This window comes from Cetorhinus maximus, chromosome 5 (genome assembly GCF_964194155.1).
Source record: "Cetorhinus maximus chromosome 5, sCetMax3.hap1.1, whole genome shotgun sequence".
NCBI classification, from domain to species: domain Eukaryota; kingdom Metazoa; phylum Chordata; class Chondrichthyes; order Lamniformes; family Cetorhinidae; genus Cetorhinus; species Cetorhinus maximus.
In genome coordinates, this window is record NC_135883.1 from 105,083,571 (window position 1) to 105,105,645 (window position 22,075).

Here is a 22,075-nt window from a genome sequence, read left to right on the forward strand (position 1 = left end):
GCTATAACATCTTCTAAGTTCTCAGGAGAATTAGGGTCTATTCATGGTACATTGAGTATTTGTTGGTATTGTCTCCAAGAACAAATACACCTACCTCTCAAAAAAAAACCATCTGGATATTCCTCTGATCACTAACAATTAAACCACCCAGGCTTACTCTTTGGCAGACTCCAATGCGGGTCACTTAACACCTTTCATTTACTCTACATTTAAAGCTACAGTCCAAAAATATAGTAATTTTATAAATGCAAAAGATACAACCCAAAAACGTAATCTTGTAAACCTCACAAGTGTAACAAGATGCAGTGGCATGAAGACCCCAAAATGACTGAAATAGACAAAATGGCCGAATGGAGGTCTCTCTTACCTGGATTGTACCCCAGATAGGTGTAGGCACCTTTGCACTACTCAGTTGTGATCCATAAGGACTAGATTTGGCCCCATTGTGACTGTGCACTACTTGCAACCTCAGGGACATAGTGTCAAACAATATCAGTTCCACTATACTATCGCATAGCTATCCTTCAAAACATTGTTTCCAGTTTTTGTAGCCCACCTTATTTCCATGGTAGTTGTTTGTCATAATGCCATTGGGGGCCATTAGTTCTGCGTACAGAACTCGTATTATGCCCATAAATCCAAAATTCAAACTCATTGGAGTAGTCAGGGCCAGCAAGATAAGTGATCAAGGCTGGTCAGGACTGTTGCACCTGTCCTGCTATTGCTAACATCTTTATAAATGTGATCTTCTTATTAGCCATGGCTGCTTACAACCATTGGGAAAGAACCTGGAACAGAGGTGATTAGTTATTACCATCTTTGGAAGATGGCATTTGCCATGAAGGACCACAAATTCACTGAGGGAAGTTACTGCATCATCTTATGTGGCCAACCTGTTGAAGGGACATTGCAAGATCGTGTACCCAGAAGCTTCAGATTATAACCATTTCAACAGGGTAATAGCTCCCAACAACGACCTGCCATCATAGTACTATTGTTATTTGTTTGTGGGATGTGGGCATTACTGACAAGGACAGCATTTATTGCTGATCCCCAATTTCCCTTGAGAAAGTGGTGTTGAGCCTCCTTGTTGATCAGCTGAAGTCCACCTGGTGTAGGTCAAGATTTCTGGCCCTGTATCATTATGGCCCCTGGGCACTCTGGAAGGTAAATCAAACTGGTTCCTTTACTGGGTGTGCCCACGTTACGTTATTACCTGAGCCCACACAACCCAATGTGCCTGGACGCAGATTTGGGAAATCTCCCCTAAGCGTGAAAGGATTAACAGTTCATTATCAATGGTAATTATTTTAACTGGGAAAGTTTGAGATTTTGCTTTGAGCACAACCCCACAATAATTCAAATTAATTTCTTTCTTTCTCACTCTGGAAAAAAGTGGAGCTTCATGGAAAGTGTGATTTGAGAAAGTCTAAGGACTTCAGAGATCGGAACATACCATTAGCAGGTCAGTAAATCTTTATGCTTTTTCTAATCTCCCTACAGAGAGTACCTTATTCTCACTAACTGAGCTTGCCCTTATTGTTTTCACAACTTTTTTTTTGTCTATTTTCCTGTATAATTATTTATAATTTAAAAGGTGCTTGACAAGTGCACCTGTTGAGATGGTTATAACCTGAAGATCATGCAATGTCCCTTCAACATATGGCCACATATGATGATGCAGTGACTTCCCTCAGTGGATTTGTGGTCCTCCACGGCAAATGCCATCTCCCAAAGATGGTAATAACCAATTACACCTGTTCCAGATTCTTTCCCAATAGTCGTGAGGTGCCATGGTTTATAAGAAGATCACATTTGTAAAGATATTAGCAATAAGCAGTACAGGTGCAACAGTCCTGACCAGCCCTGACCACTTATCTTGCTGGCCCTGACTACTCCACTGAGTTTGTATTTTGTTTTTATGGGCACAATACGAGTTCTGTACGCAGAACTAATGGCCCCCAATGGCATTATAACAAACAACTACCATGGAAATGAGGTGGGCTACAAAAACTGGAAACAATGTTTTGAAGGATAGCTATGCATTAGTATAGTGGAACTGATGTTGTTTGATAGTTATATTGATTAGCAAGCAAGAAAGAAGATATTGATTAACTGAACAATTTTAGCTGTAACTGATGTGTTATGGGTTATATGTGAATTAACTCAGATACAAAGATCACCAGAATATAGCTTTTGGGAGTTGACCAGAATGTAGCATGATTCTCATCGGCACTGCTGCTTGCAACTCCCAGTCAAATTGCTTTTAGATTACTTGCCACAGCAGCCCCCCACCCTAGTCCACGCTGTAACCAGCTGCCACCAGGTTTGGTATGGAATAATCAGAAATTTAGGTGCTTTGGAAGTCAATGATGGGTACAGAGAGTGACTGAGTTAAGAAAAGGAGTCAAGGAGTGAATGAGATGGGGGAGATAGGAATTGGAATTGGGAAGAGATTGTGACTTCAAAGCAGTTGTATAAACAATATCAAGCATTTGTAAAACAATTAAGCAGTTGGATTGCAGCCAGGAGCCCATAAAACTCCCCAAATAAACAAACTGACCTCAGAGCTGCCATCTCTATAGATGTCTAGAGTGAATGCATAAAATTCATGGGAAAAGATTTAACCTTTATACTTGGTTAATATACTAGGCTACTGTTTCAATAGTGTGAAATGCAAACTATCTTTTTGTCGATCTTTAACTTGACAGCTTACCAGGTGGCAGAAGTAACAATCTGGCAAATATTTTGCCTCAGGTCTTCCAGTCTCTGATGGTCGTACCCTGAAGGTACCCCAAAAGATGAACAGGGATTCCTTGGATGTCCTAATGCAAGGACTTAGCAGGAAATGCCTGTGATGTTTGGACTTCCAATGGGCAATTCCCCTGTGTCTGGAACCCTCTGAAATTCTGAGTTAGAGTTGGAGATGTTGGAAGATTCCAAATTACTTACCAGAAAAGTTACCCAGGAAAACTTAGAAGGATTAAAACCAGCTCTAACTCCTGGGTAACAGACTACTGATTCCCCCACCAACTTCCCCCGACCACATGATGACTTTCCCGACCCTTGACTGCCCTGACCACCTGACCACACCACGAACCCTGACTACATTCCGAGCCCTCGACTACATTCTGAATCCCCGACTCCTTGCTACCACCCAACCAACCCCCCAACAACCCAACTACCCCTCCACACAGACATTCATATCTCACCCAATAATCTGGCAGCCTACCCCCCAATCACCCACCTGCCACCCCTACCGGCTCACCCACTAATCCTGCCACCCCTACCCTTCACCCATTCATCAGCCACCCTGCACCCCCCCATCCACTTACATGCCTCCCTACTCTCTCACAAACCTGCCTACCACCCTAACCCATCACCCACCCACTTGCCAACCCATTGTCTCAACCATCTGCCTGCCACCCTACCCGCTCTCCAATCCACCTGCCACCCTACCCCTCATTCACTTACCTTACGCATTTGCCTTCCCTCCATAGCTTCTCAAAGTGGCTTTGGGACCATTAAACTTACCAGAATGCGGCAGATAGTGTTGTGAAAATGATGACTGTACAATGTTCAGTACCATTCATGACTCCTCAGGTACTGAAGCAGCGTATGTCCGAATGCAGCAAGACCTGGACAATATCCAGGCTTGGGCTGACAAGTGGTAAATGACAATTGCACCACATGAATACCAGGCGATGACCGTCTCCAACAAGAGCGAATCTAATCATCGCCCCTTGACATTCAATTGCACTACCATCACTGAATTCCCCACTATCAACATCCTGAGGGCTATTGACCAGAAACTGAACTGGGCTAGTTATACAAATACTGTGGCTACAAGAGCAGATCAGAGGCTAGGATTCCTGTGGCAAGTAACTCACCTCCTGACTCCCCAAAGCATGTCCACCATCTACAAGGCACAAGTCAGGAGTGTGATGGAATATTCTCCACTTGCCTGGATGTGTGCAGGTCCAGCAACAATCAAGAAGCTTGACACCAACCAATACAAATGAGCCCACTTGATTAGCACCTCTTCCACAAACATTAACTCCCTCCCTCCACAGTGGCGGTACTGTGAATATGTACAAAATGCATTGCGGAAACTCAACAAGGCTCCTTAGATAGCACCTTCCAAACCTATGGTTGCTACCATATGGAAGGCCAAGGTTAGCAGATACATGGGAACACCACCACTTGGCCACTTGGGAATAATACCGCTGTTCCTTCATTGTCACTAGGTCAAAATCCTGGAACTCCCTTCCTAACAGCACTGTGGATGTACCTACAACACATGAACTGCAGTGGTTAAAGAAGGCAGCTCAAATCACCTTCTCAATGGCACTCAGGGTTGGGCAATAAATGCTGGCCTATCCAGCGAAGCCCACATCCCATAAATGAATTTTTAAAAAGAGGCGTGGCTTGGATTCCCCTGACAAGCCTGCCCTTCAAAGGAGAGTTCTATGCTCCGCATCTCTGAGGAGAACCAGTTCAGAAGTCAGGGTGAGAAATGTGAAGCTTTGGTGCAAGGTAAGTAAATAGGAGTGGAGTGGCAATCTGATGGTGATTGCCACTCCTCGGAATGTTTGGCCCTTTGTACATTTGCAATCACAGCACAGTAAGAATTCACATTACTGAACACAGGTACAACTCATGCTGCAGCATTTAATGATGAACTGTGAAGGAGGCTAAATTATTTTACTGACCTTTTAAACTATTTTCACCTCAATTCATTGGTTTACGCATCCATGTAGCTGGTGTAAAACCCAACAGCTGTTAAAGTTCAGCTGCCTCCATGAAAATTTAAAAAAAAACTTACCTAGGGCAGACTCCCAATGAGCCATAATGCTGTTAGTTGTCTCTTTCATAGAAACGGACTGCTTCTGGGGCGTGGTCCCTCCCACGCTGTATGAAAATGGTCGAGGGTGGGAATGGAGGCGCGAATTCTGGCTGCTCCACTCGGTGGCCTTTTTATCCCTCATTTGCCTAAATTGGTTTCAATTGGGACCAAGAAAATCTTTCCCTAGGTCTTTGAGATGTTGTTTTATATTGACTTCTCTCCTGGCCAGCGTACTCCACACCTTCAGTGCAAGTGGGTGAATGCAGGCTGCATATACTCATCCAGGAAAAGTGTCTGTCATCAGTACTTGAATGTTAAACTTTCAGTTAACAAAAAACATCAGTGAGTCAGAGCTGTTAGTCAAGCAATATTTTCTTTGGGACTCAGATGTTTTGGTACTCTGATGGATGTCTGCACTCTCAGGAGGAATACATAATGAGGCTTGGCTGAGAGCCCAGAAATCCATTAGCCTGTTGAAATTCCTGAATGCCAGCGAAAATATTGCTTGATTGACAGCTCTGGCTCTCTGATCTCTTCTTTCAATTTCACAATGTATGTTTACAAAAGATAAAGAGGTTTCAAGTGCTTGCAGTTTCTGCTATTGATACCTTAAAAGACCTAGATGATTGACCCTTTTATTGGGAACAATCCTGGAGCTGGAGATGGAATTTCATTGAAGTATGCTGGCAGAAAAGTTCTCCATTGATTTCTTATCATGCCCATCCAAATAATAGCAAAATTCTTCTTTTTTTATATTCATTTATGGGATGTGGGCATCGGTGGCTAGGCCAGCATTTATTGCCCATCCCTAGTTGCCCTTGAGATGGTGATGATCAGTTACCTTATTGAACTGCTGTAGTTCCAGTAGTGTAGGTACACCCACAGTGCTGTTAGGAAGGGAGTTCCAGGATTTTGATGCAGCGATATTGAAGGAACTGTGATACATTTCCAATCCAGGTGATGGTGGTCCCATCCATCTGCTTCCTTGTCCTTCAAAATGGCAGTGGTCGTGGGTTTGGAAGATGCTGCCTAAGGAGCCTTGATGAGTTTCTACAGTGCATCTTGTAGATGGTACACACTGCTGCCACTGTGCATTGGTGGCGGAGGGAGTGATCGTTTGTGGAAGGGATGCCAATCAAGCAGGCTGCTTTGCTCTGGATGGTGTCATACTTCTTGAGCGTTGTTAGAGCTGCACTCATCCAAGCAAGCGGAATAAGGAAGAAATATCAGCCCCTCTATGTGACATTTTGGGCACTCTGCCTTTAAAGGGCCATTAATGAATGAATGACATTTCTCAGAAGTGCAACAACTTAGGACTGTAAGAATGAAATTATGCTGTATGAATCTTTGTGCATGAACAATTCATATGTTTGGTTCATCATTTGATGACAACTCATTTACAATAACCAATCCAGCTGTGGGATTTTTAGGGAATTGTGGAAAGCAAATGAAGAAGATGTAAGTCAAGATTAAGAGTGATTACTTCCAAGGAACCATTGACAATGTGCAACATGGAGGAGTTTTCAATAGCACCTGGAGAGAGAACTCAATGTATTTAGGGTCAAGCAGGAGTGGAAGAACAGCACAGTCATGCACCTGAAGACACTGGAGGGTATCTGACAGGAGTTGTCTGATGAAAAAGAAGTGCTGATGTGAGGATTGAGGATGACTGATGTATGTATGTGGCTAACCCTTATGGAGACTGTTCTATATGTAGGGAGTTATTGATGGCAATTAAAATAACAGCTGTCAGGCAAATTTGGCCAACTTGATTGAGTCGCCTTCCATAATTACAACACAGTAGGAAACATAGGAACAAGGTAGGCAAGTCAGTCTCTTAAGCCTGTCTCCCCATTCAATTAGAACATGACTGATCTGCCCCATCAACTCCATTTACTTACCTTTCCTCCATAACCTTAATTGAGTTAATAAGATTGTTAAAAACAAGTGTAGCAATAAAAGATTGCTTAGTAAAATACAGCTGGGAAAATTTGAAGATGCATATAGCTGACAATTAAAAAGCACTTTCTACCTGATACAATTTAGAATCAGGCACCCATGGCTCAAAACTGTGCCAAAGGCTAAAGTACAGAATCCACAGCTTACATGTATATTCTTCTTCTTGTTATAGAAAATGCAGTGCATTTCAGAAGTCACCAAGTCACCCGATGGAGTTGATCATACTCACACTCCATTCAAAGATTTGCAATGGATCAGCTAGGAGGAAAAATCACTCACCCTATCAGTGCAATTGTGTAAAACAATGAACATGTTCTGCTATAAGTCATGCCCATAATTATCTATTTAACTACCTGCATGTACTCATCATGTTTCCTTTTCCCCTTACTGCATACATTCTACAAGCTCTGGAGAAGCAACTTAGACTTTCTCATCACCACATTCAGCGTCATCACTCTTGAAGCAAGACCAGCTAAGTGACAGACGCCCTGGGGTTTTTAGTCACTAAGTACAGGAAAGGCAAAGTGAATCATGTGACATGGTGTAGAAGATGATGAATGGTTGGCTGATGCTGAGTCGAGACATAACATCACCATGGCCCCTGATAAGTCAATTTAAAATTTCAACCTCACAGATTAGCTAGGACTGAAACCTGGTGCATTAATTGCTTCATCTTGCAGAGTATAATGCAGACTGGGCTTACTGCAATTGCTACCAGTTAGATAAAGGCAAGCAGCAAGTGTTACTTACAGTATGATTAGTATATAGCAGAAGTGGCGTCTGCAGAGGAAACCATGAGGCATGCAGATGACAAACACAGTTGCAGCATCAAAATAAAAACAAAAAACTGCGGATGGATTACTACAGTTGGAGCATCTCTCGGCGACATTTCCAATGGTATGTTGTGGTATCATGGTTTGAAATCCAAGAGGTGATAGCACTGGGGGAAGACACTGGAGGGATATCTGACAGGAGTTGCCTGATGAAAAAGAAGTGCCGATGTGAGGATTGAGGATGACTTATGTACACATGTGGCTAACCGTTATGGAGACTGTTCTATATGTAGGGAGTTATTGATGGCAATTAAAATAACAGGTGTCAGACAAGTTCAGCCAAATTGATTGAGTCACTTTCCACAAATACAACACGGTAGGAAACATAGGAACCTGGTTCCTATGCCTGTTCCACCATTCAATTAGAACATGACTGATCTGCCCCCATCAACTCCATTTACTTACCTTTCCTCCATAACTTTAATTGAGTTAATAAGATTGTTAGAAACAAGTGTAGTAATAAAAGATTGCTTAGTAAAGTACAGCTCCTGAGATCTATGAACTAGGCATACTGAGACCAGGAAGCAGAGCAGGATCAGTGCTCATGCAGGCAGCTCAGTGTGTTTGGAGAAAACACAGGAAGAAGCAGGTGGCTCTCAAATCACTGCTGGTCCCTTACCTGGACCAGTCTCTGAACAAGTGACACAAATTGCCACCCAAAACAGGAGGGTCCCTGCGCCTGGAATAATGTGGCAGTCTCTGCTAAATCGTCAGAATAGCCAGGATTTGCTGAATCACAAACAGGTTCTCAGCAGTTCTCCCGATTCTCTGCACCTACTCTCAGCATTACATCATCATGTAAGAGTGGTACAGTGAAATTATCATGAAACACGAGTTGAAGGGGATGAACGCTGACATAACAATTTCGTATACAAGTTCATTTTAACTAGATGCACAACACAATGGCCAGCATTGAGGGACTATTAGAGGAAGAGATATGCATTTTATATTTTATTTTTGTTTCTGAGAGGCACCCCAGGAAATCAACGAGTTATTGTTAAAAATCTTCAAAGATTTATTTTTATTCTCCATGTATTACATAACATTTGCTATCATTTTCCGAGCTCCATTCTTTCACACCTCGACAAAATATCTCTGCCTTGATCATGATACATTCATCACCACTCTAAAGTGTTTGATCTGTTCCTCCAGTTGCTTTTCCTGAATCAATCAATTTCCTGTTTGTCTTTGTTCAGCACTCCACACTCATTTATTTTACTTCAGTTGTTTTCTGATTTTTCCACTGCTTTGTCCAGGTTCAAGAAAAAACATGAGAACTAAGAAGTATGAACTGGAGTCGGCCATTTGGACCTTTGAACTTGCTCTGCTGTTCAGCAAGATCATGGCTGATCTTGTGCCTCAATTCCATCGGCCCGTATAATGCCCTTGCCCCTTAATTCCCTTTGTACCCAAAAATCCCCTGACCTGTATTTTGAATAGGCTCAATGATTGAGTGTCCACAGCTCCCTGGGATTGAGAATCCAAAAAGTTCACAACACTTTGGATGAAGAAACTTCAAGTTCTAAACAGCCAAATCTTTATTCTGAGACTGTGACCCCAGATCCTAAACTCCCCAGCCAGGGGAAACATTTTCTCAGCATCTAAACTGTCCAACTCCTTCAGAATTTAACATTTCAATTCGATAGCCTCTCGTCATTCTAAATTCCAGGGAATATGGGTCTAGTGTATTAGATCCCTCCTCACAAGACTATTCCCTCAGCTCATGAATTGGGTCTGGTGAACTTTTGTTACATTCCATCTAGGAAAGGAGACCAAAACTTTTATAGAGTACTATGGGTGTGACCTCACCAATGTCCTATATAATCATAATTGCGTTTCTATTCCAAAGCCTTTGTAACAAAATCTAACCGGCTAGTCACCTTCCCATTCCCTTGTTTTACCTGCATGTTAACTTTCTTGTACAAGAGCATGCAGCTCCCTCTAAATGTAAATATTTCCCAGTCTCTCACCTTTCATCAAACATTTTGCTTTTTTACTTAGCCTAACAAAGTGGATAAAGTCACATATTGCCACATTGTATTTATCTTCCATGTTCTTGCCCTCTCATCTAAGCCAAATTTATGCAAAAGCAAAATACTGCCGATACTGGAAATCAGAAATAAAAACAGAAAATGCAGGAAATACTCAGTAGGTCTGACGGCATTTGTAGAGGTGGAGAAACAAAGTTAGTGTTTCAGGTAAATAATTTCTCATCAGGACTCTAATGAAAGGTCACTGACCTGAAACATTAGACAGAATTTTACCATCCCCACAGAAGAGACTTTGGAGGTAGGGGTGCTGTGCATCGTGTCAGATGCTGGAAATCTGAAATAAAGATCACAGTCTTGCTTTTGAGTGAAGGAATCATGGAGATACTGGATGGGATCATCCCATCCCAGGTTAGCAGTGAGTGCGGTATCGGGCGGGAGAAATACATTTTACCCGCCAGCCACAATGACAGCCTTTCAGGCCGTATCTTCTAAATCCCGGCTCATTAACCATGCTTTGCTGGGAAACATGCCGTTTTGATGGCGGATGGACTAAGATTCACTCATCATGCTGCCACCTCACCGCTTCATCTCACCAGGTGCCACATTTAAAGTACAGCCACACGCACACCTCTCAGTGCTTCCAGCCCAGGACTGATGCATGAAAGGCAAAAAGACTGCAGCTACTCAGTTTTGTGACGCATTCTTCGAGCGCACTTTGGATGCTGTGGGGGCCGGCTGTGAAGTCCTCTATCCCTCCTCTAACCGCAGGAGGGGCAACAACATTACCACTACGGCTTGGTAGGCGATGGCAGTGGTGATCAGTGCCAATGCTGCAAAGAAGAGGTTGACCATACAATGCAGATAGAGGATGAATGATCTCATCCACGCAGACAGGGTCCGACAACTATCTCATCACTGTAAACTCACACACTCAAGCCCATCCACTGGCATCTCACTCACTGCCAGCTCAAGGGACATCACCCTCACTCTCTCACACACACCCTTACACCTCCATCTGGCCTCATCTACTCTGGAGACTGCCTCTTCAGCCCTCACCATCTTGAGGCCACTTGCATAGATCAACTTGTGCCCCCACACACACACTGCAATGGCGCCTTCCCCAGTGCAGCCCTCACCCTGCAGCCTCCTCCCTTGCCTGAGGCCACTTCTCCCCCATCCCCAAGCAAGCCCTCGCCCTGCAGCCGTTGAGAAGCCACCCCTGCTTTATGGCTGGTCTGGTAGGTAAAGACCGGCCCCAGTTCGCCCCCCCACTAAAAGTGAAGTGGTACAGTCTGTGAAGCCTGGTGCTGATGATTGCGAATACTGTTCAAAGCAAAGTAAGCAAACAAAACTCGAAGGCCCGAGTGAAGTGCAGCTCACCAGCTTTGCACGCCAACGCGCTCGGATGATCCAGCATGGGGAATGATTCCAGCGGGCTGGGCTTATAATGATATGCAGATGTGTTACAATGAGGTTCCCGGCATCCGATGGTGGGAAATGCAGCCCGCCATTGACGGACTGAGTGGATGATCACAAACTGGTTTCATGAAGTCTTGAAACTGATTCTTGGCCTTCTCACCATATAGTCCTCTCTTGCCGCCAAACACGCCCGACACTAGCGGCATGGAACATTCCGCCCAATGAATCTGATGGCCAAATGCAGTGAACCTTACATCCACTCCACAGGCGACTGAGATTTCTCCCTGCCAGTCCATCAGTTTGCCCCTTAGCAGCTCTCCTACCAGTCTCACAGTATAAACGAATGGCTTCCATTGGAGTAGCCCTCAGTGTCCTGTGTTCCTGCCTCAGGAACCCACCCGCCATCCTTAATTGGAAGACAAACACGCAGGCAGGCTCCTAATTGTCTGGAAGATTCCCCCTCTTGGCACACCTCTGCCCTGCGCATTTTCTATTCTTTCTACCGTCCTTATTTCTTTATATGCGTTTATTTACCTTATTACCAATGTGACCCTGACTCTGGTGTTGATTAAAACAAACATGCAGCATGTAACAGATTATGACATCCTTTGAGAAGATTGTATCATTGAATACTTCCAGAATTGATGAAGCACCTGAATTATATAATTTCTTACATTGGTTCAATGATGACACTTTTTAAAAGATTACAAAGGTTTTAATTAAAAAGATTTAAAAGATTTGAGCATTATTAAACTCACAGTTTGGCCATATCCCACAGATTGTAATTCCTCCAAGCTCACCATCTCATGCACAAGAGGAATAAAAGAGTCATATCTGAACAACTTACATTTACATAGCACGTTTAACATAGTAAAACATCTCAAGGCTCTTCACAAGACTGTAATCAAACAAAGTTTGACACTGAGACGTGTCAGGAGATATTAGGATAGGTGCCCAAAAAGGTAGATTTTAAGGAGCATCTTAAAGGAGGAGAGAGACGGGAAGAGGTTAAGGGAGGAAATTTCAGACCTGAGGACCTAGGCACCAACTGTGCATTGAAGAAAACTGGGGATGTGCAAGAGGCCAGGATTGAGGAATTCAGATCATAGAGGGTTGCAGGAGGAGGTGACAGAGTAGAGAGGAATAAGGTCATTGAAGGATTTATAATCAAGGCATTGCCATAGAAATAAAGCACTATTGGAAGTGGAGAGGGCGGGCTGGTGTCTGTAGGTTTCCATGGAAGGGTGAGTTTATTTTTCTTGGAGTTTTTCATGGGATGCGGACATCGCTGGCTCGTCCAACATTTATTGCCCATCCCTAATTGTTCTTGAGAAGGTTGTGGTGAGCCGTTTATTGAACCACTGCAGAACATCCGATGTAGATACACCCATATTGCTGTTAGGAAGGGAGTTCCAGCATTTTCACCTAGCGACAGTGAAGGAACAGTAAGATAAAAAATCAGGAGCGTCTGTGGCTTGGAGGGGAACTTGCAGCTGGTGCTGCTCGCGTGCTCCTGCTGCCTTTGTCATTCTTGGTGCTAGAGGTCACGGGTTTGAAGGCTGCTGTCGAGAGAGGCTTGGTGAGTTGCTGCAGTGTATCCTGTAGCTGGTGCCCTGTGATGTCACACTGTGTCAGTGATGGAGGGAATGAACATTTAAGATGGTGGATAGGATGGTGATCAAGTGGACTGCTTTGTCCTCGAGAGTGTTGAGCTTCTTGAGTGTTGTTGGAGCTGCACTCATCCAGGCAACTAGAAAGTACTCCATCACATTCCTGATTTGTGCCTGTTTTTTAGTTTGCTTCTCATTTGCAATCTACACCACTGGCTGGTAGCAATGCAAATTACAGGCCCAAATGTGTAAGTCTCTCGCTCTCAGAAACCAGCCTCTCCATCAGTAAGTGCTCAGTTGTGCCTCCTTGTGGTGACACATGGAAACTGGGTCCCTCGTGACCCCAGGCTATGCTTCAGAGGAACCTGGAGGACATTTGGCCTCCAGACATGCAGTGTTCATGCCCACTGGCATGTGGGCATTCCCTGGCACTCATGAAGCAAATTCCCAGCTATGGGCGAATAACTCCATTGCCTTGTGGATACCTCAGGAGAGTTGAAGGCTAAGGGAGTAAATCCTGACAAAAATCTGGGATGGAGCCCAAAGTCAGACTGATGTCTAAATATGTCATTTTTCTGGAAAATCCTGCAACCAAGCCGGTGCCAAACATAGTGCTTTGCATTCCTTTGAACTCAAACAGAGAGGTTGAGAGGGGGACCCTAACATTTAAGCAGCCCAGAGTCTCCGTAAATTTTGCCCAGGCTTGCACCCTGGAGAGGACACTCCAGTTCTACTGCAGGGAATGAACACAAAACAGGAGACAGCTGTTACGAGTGACAAGCCCCAATTTGATTGGCATAGAGAAAGAATGCTACTGACTGTCCTCAGTGATGAGAAGGACCATCAGAACCCACTTGTCAGCCACCATCCACCTTAAGTCAGGCATCCCCCAACTAGTTCAGTGCGGATCACACTGGCCCATCTGACTCAATGCGTGCTTGGAGCTTAGCATCTCCACTCAACAAATGGACTCAAATCCATCACACCAGGACCATGTGCATGGGATTGACAAAGGACTTGCAGCTGGTCCATACCTTTGCTATAAGGACACCTGGAAGGGAGATAAGAAGATGGGGACATTGACACAGACAATTGGTAGACAGTCACTGAATTATGTGCAGCATAAAGCAAGTTACTGATTCACTGTGAGCCCATTACACATTCCTGACAATTTCACCCCACAAAGCCTGCTCACAGTAAACTTCCATCAGTGACAAAATAAATAGACTTCCAGCCATGATTCCACCCTCTGTTCACAAGAAATCATAAATGACAAAGGCCTTCTAGCCCAGCTAATCTCATCCATCCAGAATGACCTTAAAACACTCCCACCCCCACCCCCAGCCCCACTCCACAGCATCCAATTAGCCCTAAAATGATTCAAGGGATTTTTCATCCAGATGTGCAGCAAGAGCACTCATTGCTGCGTGTAGGGATTGCTGCTGTTGACCTTTGGGCAGTTTTCTGGTTTACTGGCGGGCTTTTCAAACAAAATTGAAACCACAAAGCTGTCCTAAGGTCAGAAGTAGCAGCGCAGCAATTCACCTGAAAGACCAGCTTAAAATAAATTGGAACTCTCAATAGGTCTCAGTCTCTGCCTGGATGACAAGGACTCCATTTACAACACTGAGCCTGGGACCCCCTAACACCTGGGCCATGGGATTTTTCACCACGTACACCCACTCTGCTTGGCCCTGATAACACAACTACTGACCAAGCTGGTCGAATCCTGAAGAGGATATCTGCCAGCGTGGGCCTGCAGAAGTGGAAGCCACAAGAGGAAAATCTGATTTTCTTCATCCTCCACTAATAAACGTAACACAGGTGTATCTGTCGATGAGAGTATCGGTAGGAGTGACCACTGCACAGTCCTTGTGGAGACAAAGTCCCATTTTCATACTGAAGATACCCTCCATCGTGCTGCGTGGCAATACCAACATGCTAAATGGGATAGATTTTGAACAGATCTAGTAGCTTAAAACTGGGCATCCATGAGGCACTGTGGGCCATCAGCAGCAGCAGAATTGTACTCAAGCACTATCTGCAACCTCATGGCCCGGCATATCCCCCCTCTACCATTGATATCAAGCCAGGGGATCAACCCTGGCTCACTGAAGAGTGCAGGAAGGCATTGCAGGAGCAATGCTAAAAAGCATAGTAGCATAGCTAAAAATGAGGTTGAACTTGCTGAAGCTACAACACAGCCCTCGATTTTTGTCATATATGTTAATGATTTGGACTTAAATGTGGGAAACGTGATTGGGAAATGTGCAGATGACACAAAAATTGGCCGCATAGTTGCAAAGAGGATAGCTGTTATACCCAGACTGATATCCATGGTTTGGTTGAGTGGGTGGAAAAGTGGCAAATGGAATTCAATCTGGAAAAGCGTGTTAATGTATTTGGGGAGGGTAAACAAAGCAAGGGAATACTCAATAAATTGGAGGAGATTGAGAGGATGAGGAGGTGAGAGACCTTGCAGTGCATGTCCACAGGTCCCTGAAGGTGACAGGACAGGTGGATCAGGTGGTAAATAAAGCATATGGAATACTTTCCTAATTGGACAAGGTATTGAATACAAAAGCAGGGATGTAATGCTGGAATGTATAAAACGTTGGTTAGGCCACAGCTGGAATTTTGCATACAGTTCTGGTCACCAGATTACAGGAAGGGCATAGTTGCTCTGGAGAGAGTACAGAGGAGATTTACAAGAACAACCAGTGCTTGAAAATTGCAGTAATGAAGAAAGATCTGATAGGCTAGGGTTGTTTTCCTTAGAACAGTGGAGGCTGAGGGGTGACATAATTGAGGTATGTAAAATTATGAGGGGCATAGATAGGATAGACACGAAATACCTGTTCCCCTAGCTGAGCGGTCAATTACCAGGGGGCACAGATTTAAGGTGATTGGTAGAAGCAGTAATGGGGACATGGGGAAAAACCTATTCACCCAGACGGTGGCGGTTATCTGGAATTAACTGCCTAAACTGGTGGTTGAAGCTGAAATGCTCAACTTATTTAAAAGGTACCTGGATCTGCTCCTGAAGTGCTGGAACCTTCAAGGCTACAGACCAGGTGTTGGAAAGTTGCATTAAAACTGCGTGGCTAATTTCTTTTTACTGTTTTTATGGCCGGCACAGGCACGATGGGGTGAACGGCCTCTTTCTGTGCCGTCACTTTTCTATGGTGCTATGATTCTAGGATTACATGCATGCCAATTAAACAGCGGAAGCAGCATGTGATGGACAGGACTAAGTGATCCCACAACCAACAGATCAGATTAAAGCTCTACACTCATGTCACATCCTGTTGTAAATGTTGTGGATAATCCAACAACTAATCAGACTTGGAATCTCCACAAACATCCCCATCCACAATGATGCGTAAGCCCAACATGTCAGTGCAAAACACAAGGCTGGACCACTTGCAACCTTTTTCAACCAGAAGTGCCGAGTGAATGATCCATCTTAGCTTCCTCCTGAACTCCCCAACATCACAGAGGCCAATCATCAGCCAATTCAGTTAAGTCCATGTGTTATCAAGGCATTGGATACAGCAAAGAACATAAGAAATAGGAGCAGGAGTAGGTAATTTGGCCCCTCAAGCCTGCTGTGCCATTCAATAACATCTTCACTCTACTTTCCTGCCTGCCTTCCATGACCCTTGAATCACTGTTTTTACTTTATTCTTGGGATTTGGGTGTTGCTGGCAAGGCCAGCATTTGTTGCCGATTCAAGATTGCACATGAACTGAGCGACTTAAGAGTCAACCACATGGATATGAGTCTGGAGTCACATGTAAGCCAGACCAGGTAAGGACAGCAGATTTCTTTCCCTAAAGGACATTAGTTAAACAGATGCATTTTTCTAACAACCAATAATAGTTTCATGGTCACCTTTACCAAAACTAGCTTTATAATCCAGATTTATTAATTGAATTTAAATTCCACCAGCTCTTGTGGTGGAACTCAAACCCATGTCATGCGCCTGGGTCTCAAGATTACTAGTTCAGTAACATTACCACTACACCACCATCTTCCCCTTGTCAATCAAAAATCTGTCTAACTCAGCGGGAATATACTCAATGACTAAACCTTCAATGCTCTCGGGGGAAGAGAGTTCCAATGATGAACAACCCTCTAAGAGAAGAAATCCCTCCTTATCCCCATCTTAAATGGGAGACCACTTATTTTGAAATTGTGCCCCTAGTTCTATATTCCCCCACAAGGGGAAACATCCTCTCAGAACCTACCCTGTCAAGTTCCTTCAGAAGCATTTATGTTTAAATAAGTTCACCTTTCATTCTGCTGAACGGCAGTGAATGTAGGCCCAATCTGTCAAGCTTTCCTCATAAACGAAACATGTCAACCCAGGAATGAGTCTAGTGAGCCTCCTCTGAGCTTCTTCCAATGCAAGTGTGTCTCTCTTTAAGTAAGGTAAACAAAAATGTACACAGTATTTGAGGTGTGGTCTCACCAATGCCCTGTACAGTCGTAGCAAAATGTTCCTACTTTTATGCTCCAACCCCTTTGCAATAAAGGGCAACATTCCATTCGCTTCCTAATTACATTCTGTACCTGCATGCTAAATTTTTGTGATTCATATACAAGGACAGCCAGATCCCTCTGTACCACAGCACTGCAGTCTTTCTCAAATTAAATATCATTTTGCTTTTCCAGTGGACAACTTCACATTTTCCCACATTATACTCCACCTGCCAAATTTTTGCCCAACCACTCAACTTATCTATATCCCTTTGCAGACTCTGCACAGCCTCCTCCCAACTTGCTTTCCTAACTGTCCTCATATTGTCAACAAATTTGGCTACAATGCAGTTGGTTCCTTCATCTAAGTCATTAATATAGATCGTAAATAGATGAGACCTCAGCACTGATCCCTGTGGCACTCCATGAGTAATGTTTTGCCATCCTGAAAATGGCCAATTTATCCCGACTGTCTGATTCCTCTTAATTAGCTAATCCTCGATCCATATTAATATATCGCCCTCAACCATAAGCTTTTATCTTATGTACTAACTTTAAGTGGCACGTTATCAAATGCCTTTTGGAAATCCAAATACACTACATCTATTGATTACCCTTTATCCACTCTGCTTGTTACATCCTCAAAGAGGTCCAATAAATTTGTCAAACACGATTTCCCTTTCACAAAACCATGTTGACTCTGCCTGGTGGGTTATTATTTTCTAAATGTCTGCTACCTCTTTAATACTGGATTCTAGTATTTTGCCAATGATAGCTGTTAGACTAACTGGCTTATACTTTCCTTCTTTTTGCCACCCTCCTTTCTTGAACAAAGGTGCAACTTTTGTGGTTTTCCAATCTGCTGGGACCATTCGTGAAACTGGGGGATTTCGGAACATTACAAACACTACATCCACTATCACTGCAGCCACTTCCTTTAAGACCCTAGGTCAGGGTTAGGCCAGATTTTCTGGCCCAACCATGGTGGGATCCACCGCGGGATATGTGGCGGGACAGCCAAAAGTCCATTGACTTTCGGCATGATAGGAGGATCCCGGCGGTGGGTGGGGCTGGAAAATCCTGGCCTAAGATGCAGGCCATCAGGTCGAAGGAACTTGTCAGCTTTAAATCTCATTACCATTCCCATTACTTTTTCTCTACTGATACTGAATGCTTTAAGTTCCTTCCTCTCTTTTGCCACTTGATTTTCTACCAGTCTTTGGATGCTTTTTGTGTATTCTGTTGTGAAGATGGATATAAAATATTTATTCAAAGCTTCAGCCATTTCCTTGTTTTCCATTATTAATTCTCCAGCTTCACACTCAAAGGGACAACACTCACTTTAACTACTCTTTTCCTTTTTAGATGCTTGTAGAAGCCTTTACTGTCTGGTTTTATATTTAATGTTAGATTTCTCCAATGATTAATTCTTTATTCATCATTTTCTGGTTTCTAAAACTTTCCCAATACTCTGGCCTACCATTATTCTGCACAGCATTGTACACCTTTTCCTTCAGTTTGACACCACCAAAGGCTATGGGCCCTGACAACATCCTGGGTGTAGTACTGAAGACTCGTGCTCCAGAACTAGCTGGGCCTCTAGCCCAGTACAGCTAAAACACTGGAACCTACCCTACAATGTAGAAATTTGCCCAGGTATATCATGGCCACAAAAAACCATAACAAATCCAATCCAGCCAATTAGCGCCCCTTCAGTCTACCCTCAATCTCACTAAAGTGTTGGAACGTGTCATTGAGAGTGATATCGAGCAGTACATAGTCAAGAATAACCTGCCCACTGGCGCTCAGTTTGGATTCTGTCAGGGCCACTGAGCTCCAGATCTCATTATGACCTTGGTTCAGACATGGACAAAAGAGCTGAGTTCCAGAGATGAGAAAGACTAGCTTCTTTCCATGGGTAAAATGTATGTGATGTTTATAGGATGAGCAGGAGTGAAGACAGAAAGACAGAGAAACTGGAGGCGAGTGAACACTGGAAATTTAAATGTATGTGAAGTCACTGATATTGAGATATCACTCAGAGCAAATATTGAATCACATAAATAGAGTGAGATTTCCATAAGAACCAAGGAGCTTTAGCAGAATCAGCAAACGAGAACTTTTGTCCAAGTCATAACTTAAGTATCTTAAGTCTTACATAAAAATCTAAAGGTCACTCTTCAGTGTTACCTAGGCCTCTATTCTGCCAATTCTATTCAGTTTCCCAATATAAGGACAACCTTGAGGCTCCAGTTTCGTGCTCTATGTGTCAGCAACCCAACAACTGAACCAGAATGCTGTGGGCTCAAATTGCATTTCAGAGACTTGAGCACAACATCTCGGCTGAACTCCAGTGCAGGACTGGGGGGGTACTGCACTGTCAGGAGTGCCTTCATTCAGATGGGGCTTTAAACCCAGGTCACATCTGCCTCCTTGATGGAGGAAAAATACTCGATGGCAATATTTCAAGGAAAGAAGGTGAGATCTCTGAGTGTCTTGACCAACCCTCAACTAGCATCATCAAAGCAGGTTATCTAGTCACCATCATATTGCTGTTCATGGGACCTGTTTTCTGCAAAGGTTGCTATTCCTACATTTCAAAAGAGCTTAATTGGGTGCAAGACATTTTGAGACATCCTAAGGTCATGAAAAGACCACAACTGAATCCAGTTTTGGTCACCACACTATAGCAAGAATGTGAGGGTCCTTCAGAGGAGATTTACCATAATGGCTCCATGGATGAAGGATTTTAGCTGCAAGATGCATTGGGGAAGTTGGGGTTGTTGTTCTTGGAGCAAAGGAAATTGAGAGGAGATTTAATAGAGGTGCAGAAGATTATGACAGGTTCTGATAAGGTAGTCAGAGAAAATTTGGTCCCATTAGCTAGTGGTACACGGACTTGGGTACAGAGGTTTAAGGCTTTGGACAAGAGATGTAGCTAAAATGTAAGGCAGAACTTTATTACACAGCAAGTGGTAAGGACCTGGAACTCGCTGCCTGTGAGGGTGGTGAAAGCAGAAACAATGAATGATTTCTAAAGGAAATTGGATGGACATTTGAGGAAAATGAACTTGGAGGGTTATGAGGGATAGAGCTGATTGTAATGCTCTCCAGAGTTCAGCATAGACTTGATGGGCCAAATGGTCTCCTTCTGTGATGTAATGACTCCATGGCTGGAATTTAATGCTGAGGCACGTTGGGTGGAGGTGGGGAAATTTAATTGGGCATCAGGGTGGCAGGTGCGGAACCTGCCACTTCCCATGTCTGTCCCAGTTAAATCCAGAGCGGGAAGGAACCCTCTTCCTATTGAGGGTCTTAAGTGGGAAACTATTGCTCACTTAAGGGCCTCATTCCACCAATGTTTATCTTCACCTAACAGTGGGCGGGGTACTCAACATGCAGGGAACCACAAAAGCAAACACTGTTAGATTTGCTTACAGGCTTCCGGGGTGAGGGCTAGGGGTGGAGAGAATCCCTCATTGTTAACCACTCAGTGCCCGATTGAGGGACCCAACCTCAGGAAGTGGGACAGGGCCCCACTGAAAGCCAACCTTTGACCTTGCTGCTGACCCCATTCCGCCGCTACCTCCATCCCGCGGTTCCCCTCCCACCATCGCTCACCTGTGGCCCTGTAGCCTGGATCACTGGGCAATCCTGGCCTTGAGTGGGTGAATTGTCAGCAACATAAGAACACGTGAATTAGGAGCAGGAGTATGTCATTCGACTTCGCGAGCCTGTTCCACCATTTGTTCATATAACTTTCCTGTCTAACCCCTAGAACCATTGATTCCCTTGTCAGTTAAGAATTGATCAAACTCACCCTTAAAAATGTTCAATCACCTTCCACTGGTCTCTGGGAAAGAAGAATTACATGGACTAACTACCCTCGGAGAAAATATTTCTCCTCATCTCAGTCTTAAATGGGAAAACACTTTTCAAACTGTGTTCCAAATTTCTAGATTCTGCTTCAAGGGGAAATATCTTTTTAGCATTCACCCTGTGAAGACCCTTAGGAATTCCATGTTTCAATAAGAATACTTCTCATTCCTCCACTCTCATCCCTCTAAACTCCAGTGAATACAAACCCAACCTTTCCAACCTTTCCCTATAAGATAACCCCTTCATCCCTGGATTCAGTCAAGTGAACCTTCTCTGCACTGCTTCCAATGCAATTATATCCCTTCTTCAATAAGGTGACCAAAACTGTACACAGTACACCAGATTTGGTTTCACCACTGCCCTGCACAATTGCAGCAAAACCCCTCTACTTTTATATTCCATTCCCCTTTCAATAAATGATAACACTCCATTTGCCTTCCTAATCACTTGTTGTAGCTGCATACTAACTTTCTGTGATTCATACGACAACACAGAAATATTGCATGCCATCTAAATAACACTGTGCTTTTCCATTCTTCCTGCCAATGTGGATAAGTTCATATTTTACCACATTATACTTCATCTACCAAATTTTGCCCACTCACTTAAACTTTCCAAATTGCTTTGCAGACTCCTTATGTCTTTTGCTCTCCTATCTATCTTTGTATCATCTACATATTTTGCAACCATATATTCAGTCCCTTCATCCAAGTCATGGATACAGTTTGTAAACAGTTGAGGCCCCAGCACTGATAAGGGAATGCAGATGTGTTGAGGTGAAAGAAAGGGAGGAACTTAAAACAATTACAATCATTAGGGAAAAGGTACTGAGAAAATTACTAGAACTAAAAGCTGACAAGTCCCCAGGTTTGGAAGGACTTCATCCTAGGGTCTTAAAAGAAACGGCTGCTGAGATAATGGTTGCAAAAGCAAAAAACTGCGGATGCTGGAAATCCAAAACAAAAACAAAAATACCTGTAAAAACTCAGCGGTCTGGCAGCATCTGCGGAGAGGAGCACAGTTAACGTTTCGAGTCCGCATGACTCTTCAACAGAA

General features: G+C 43.7%; 1 protein-coding gene across 1 annotated transcript in view; it reads left to right on the top strand.

The window, feature by feature from the left end:
- The window catches only part of LOC144680335 (4-galactosyl-N-acetylglucosaminide 3-alpha-L-fucosyltransferase 9-like), a 100,476-nt gene that overhangs the window by 73,794 nt on the left and 4,607 nt on the right, over positions 1 to 22,075 (top strand). Inside the window, exon 2 of the mRNA XM_078541314.1 lies at positions 1,397 to 1,465. The gene's annotated coding sequence lies outside the window, so the exon portion shown is untranslated. The remainder of the gene's footprint in view (positions 1 to 1,396; positions 1,466 to 22,075) is intronic.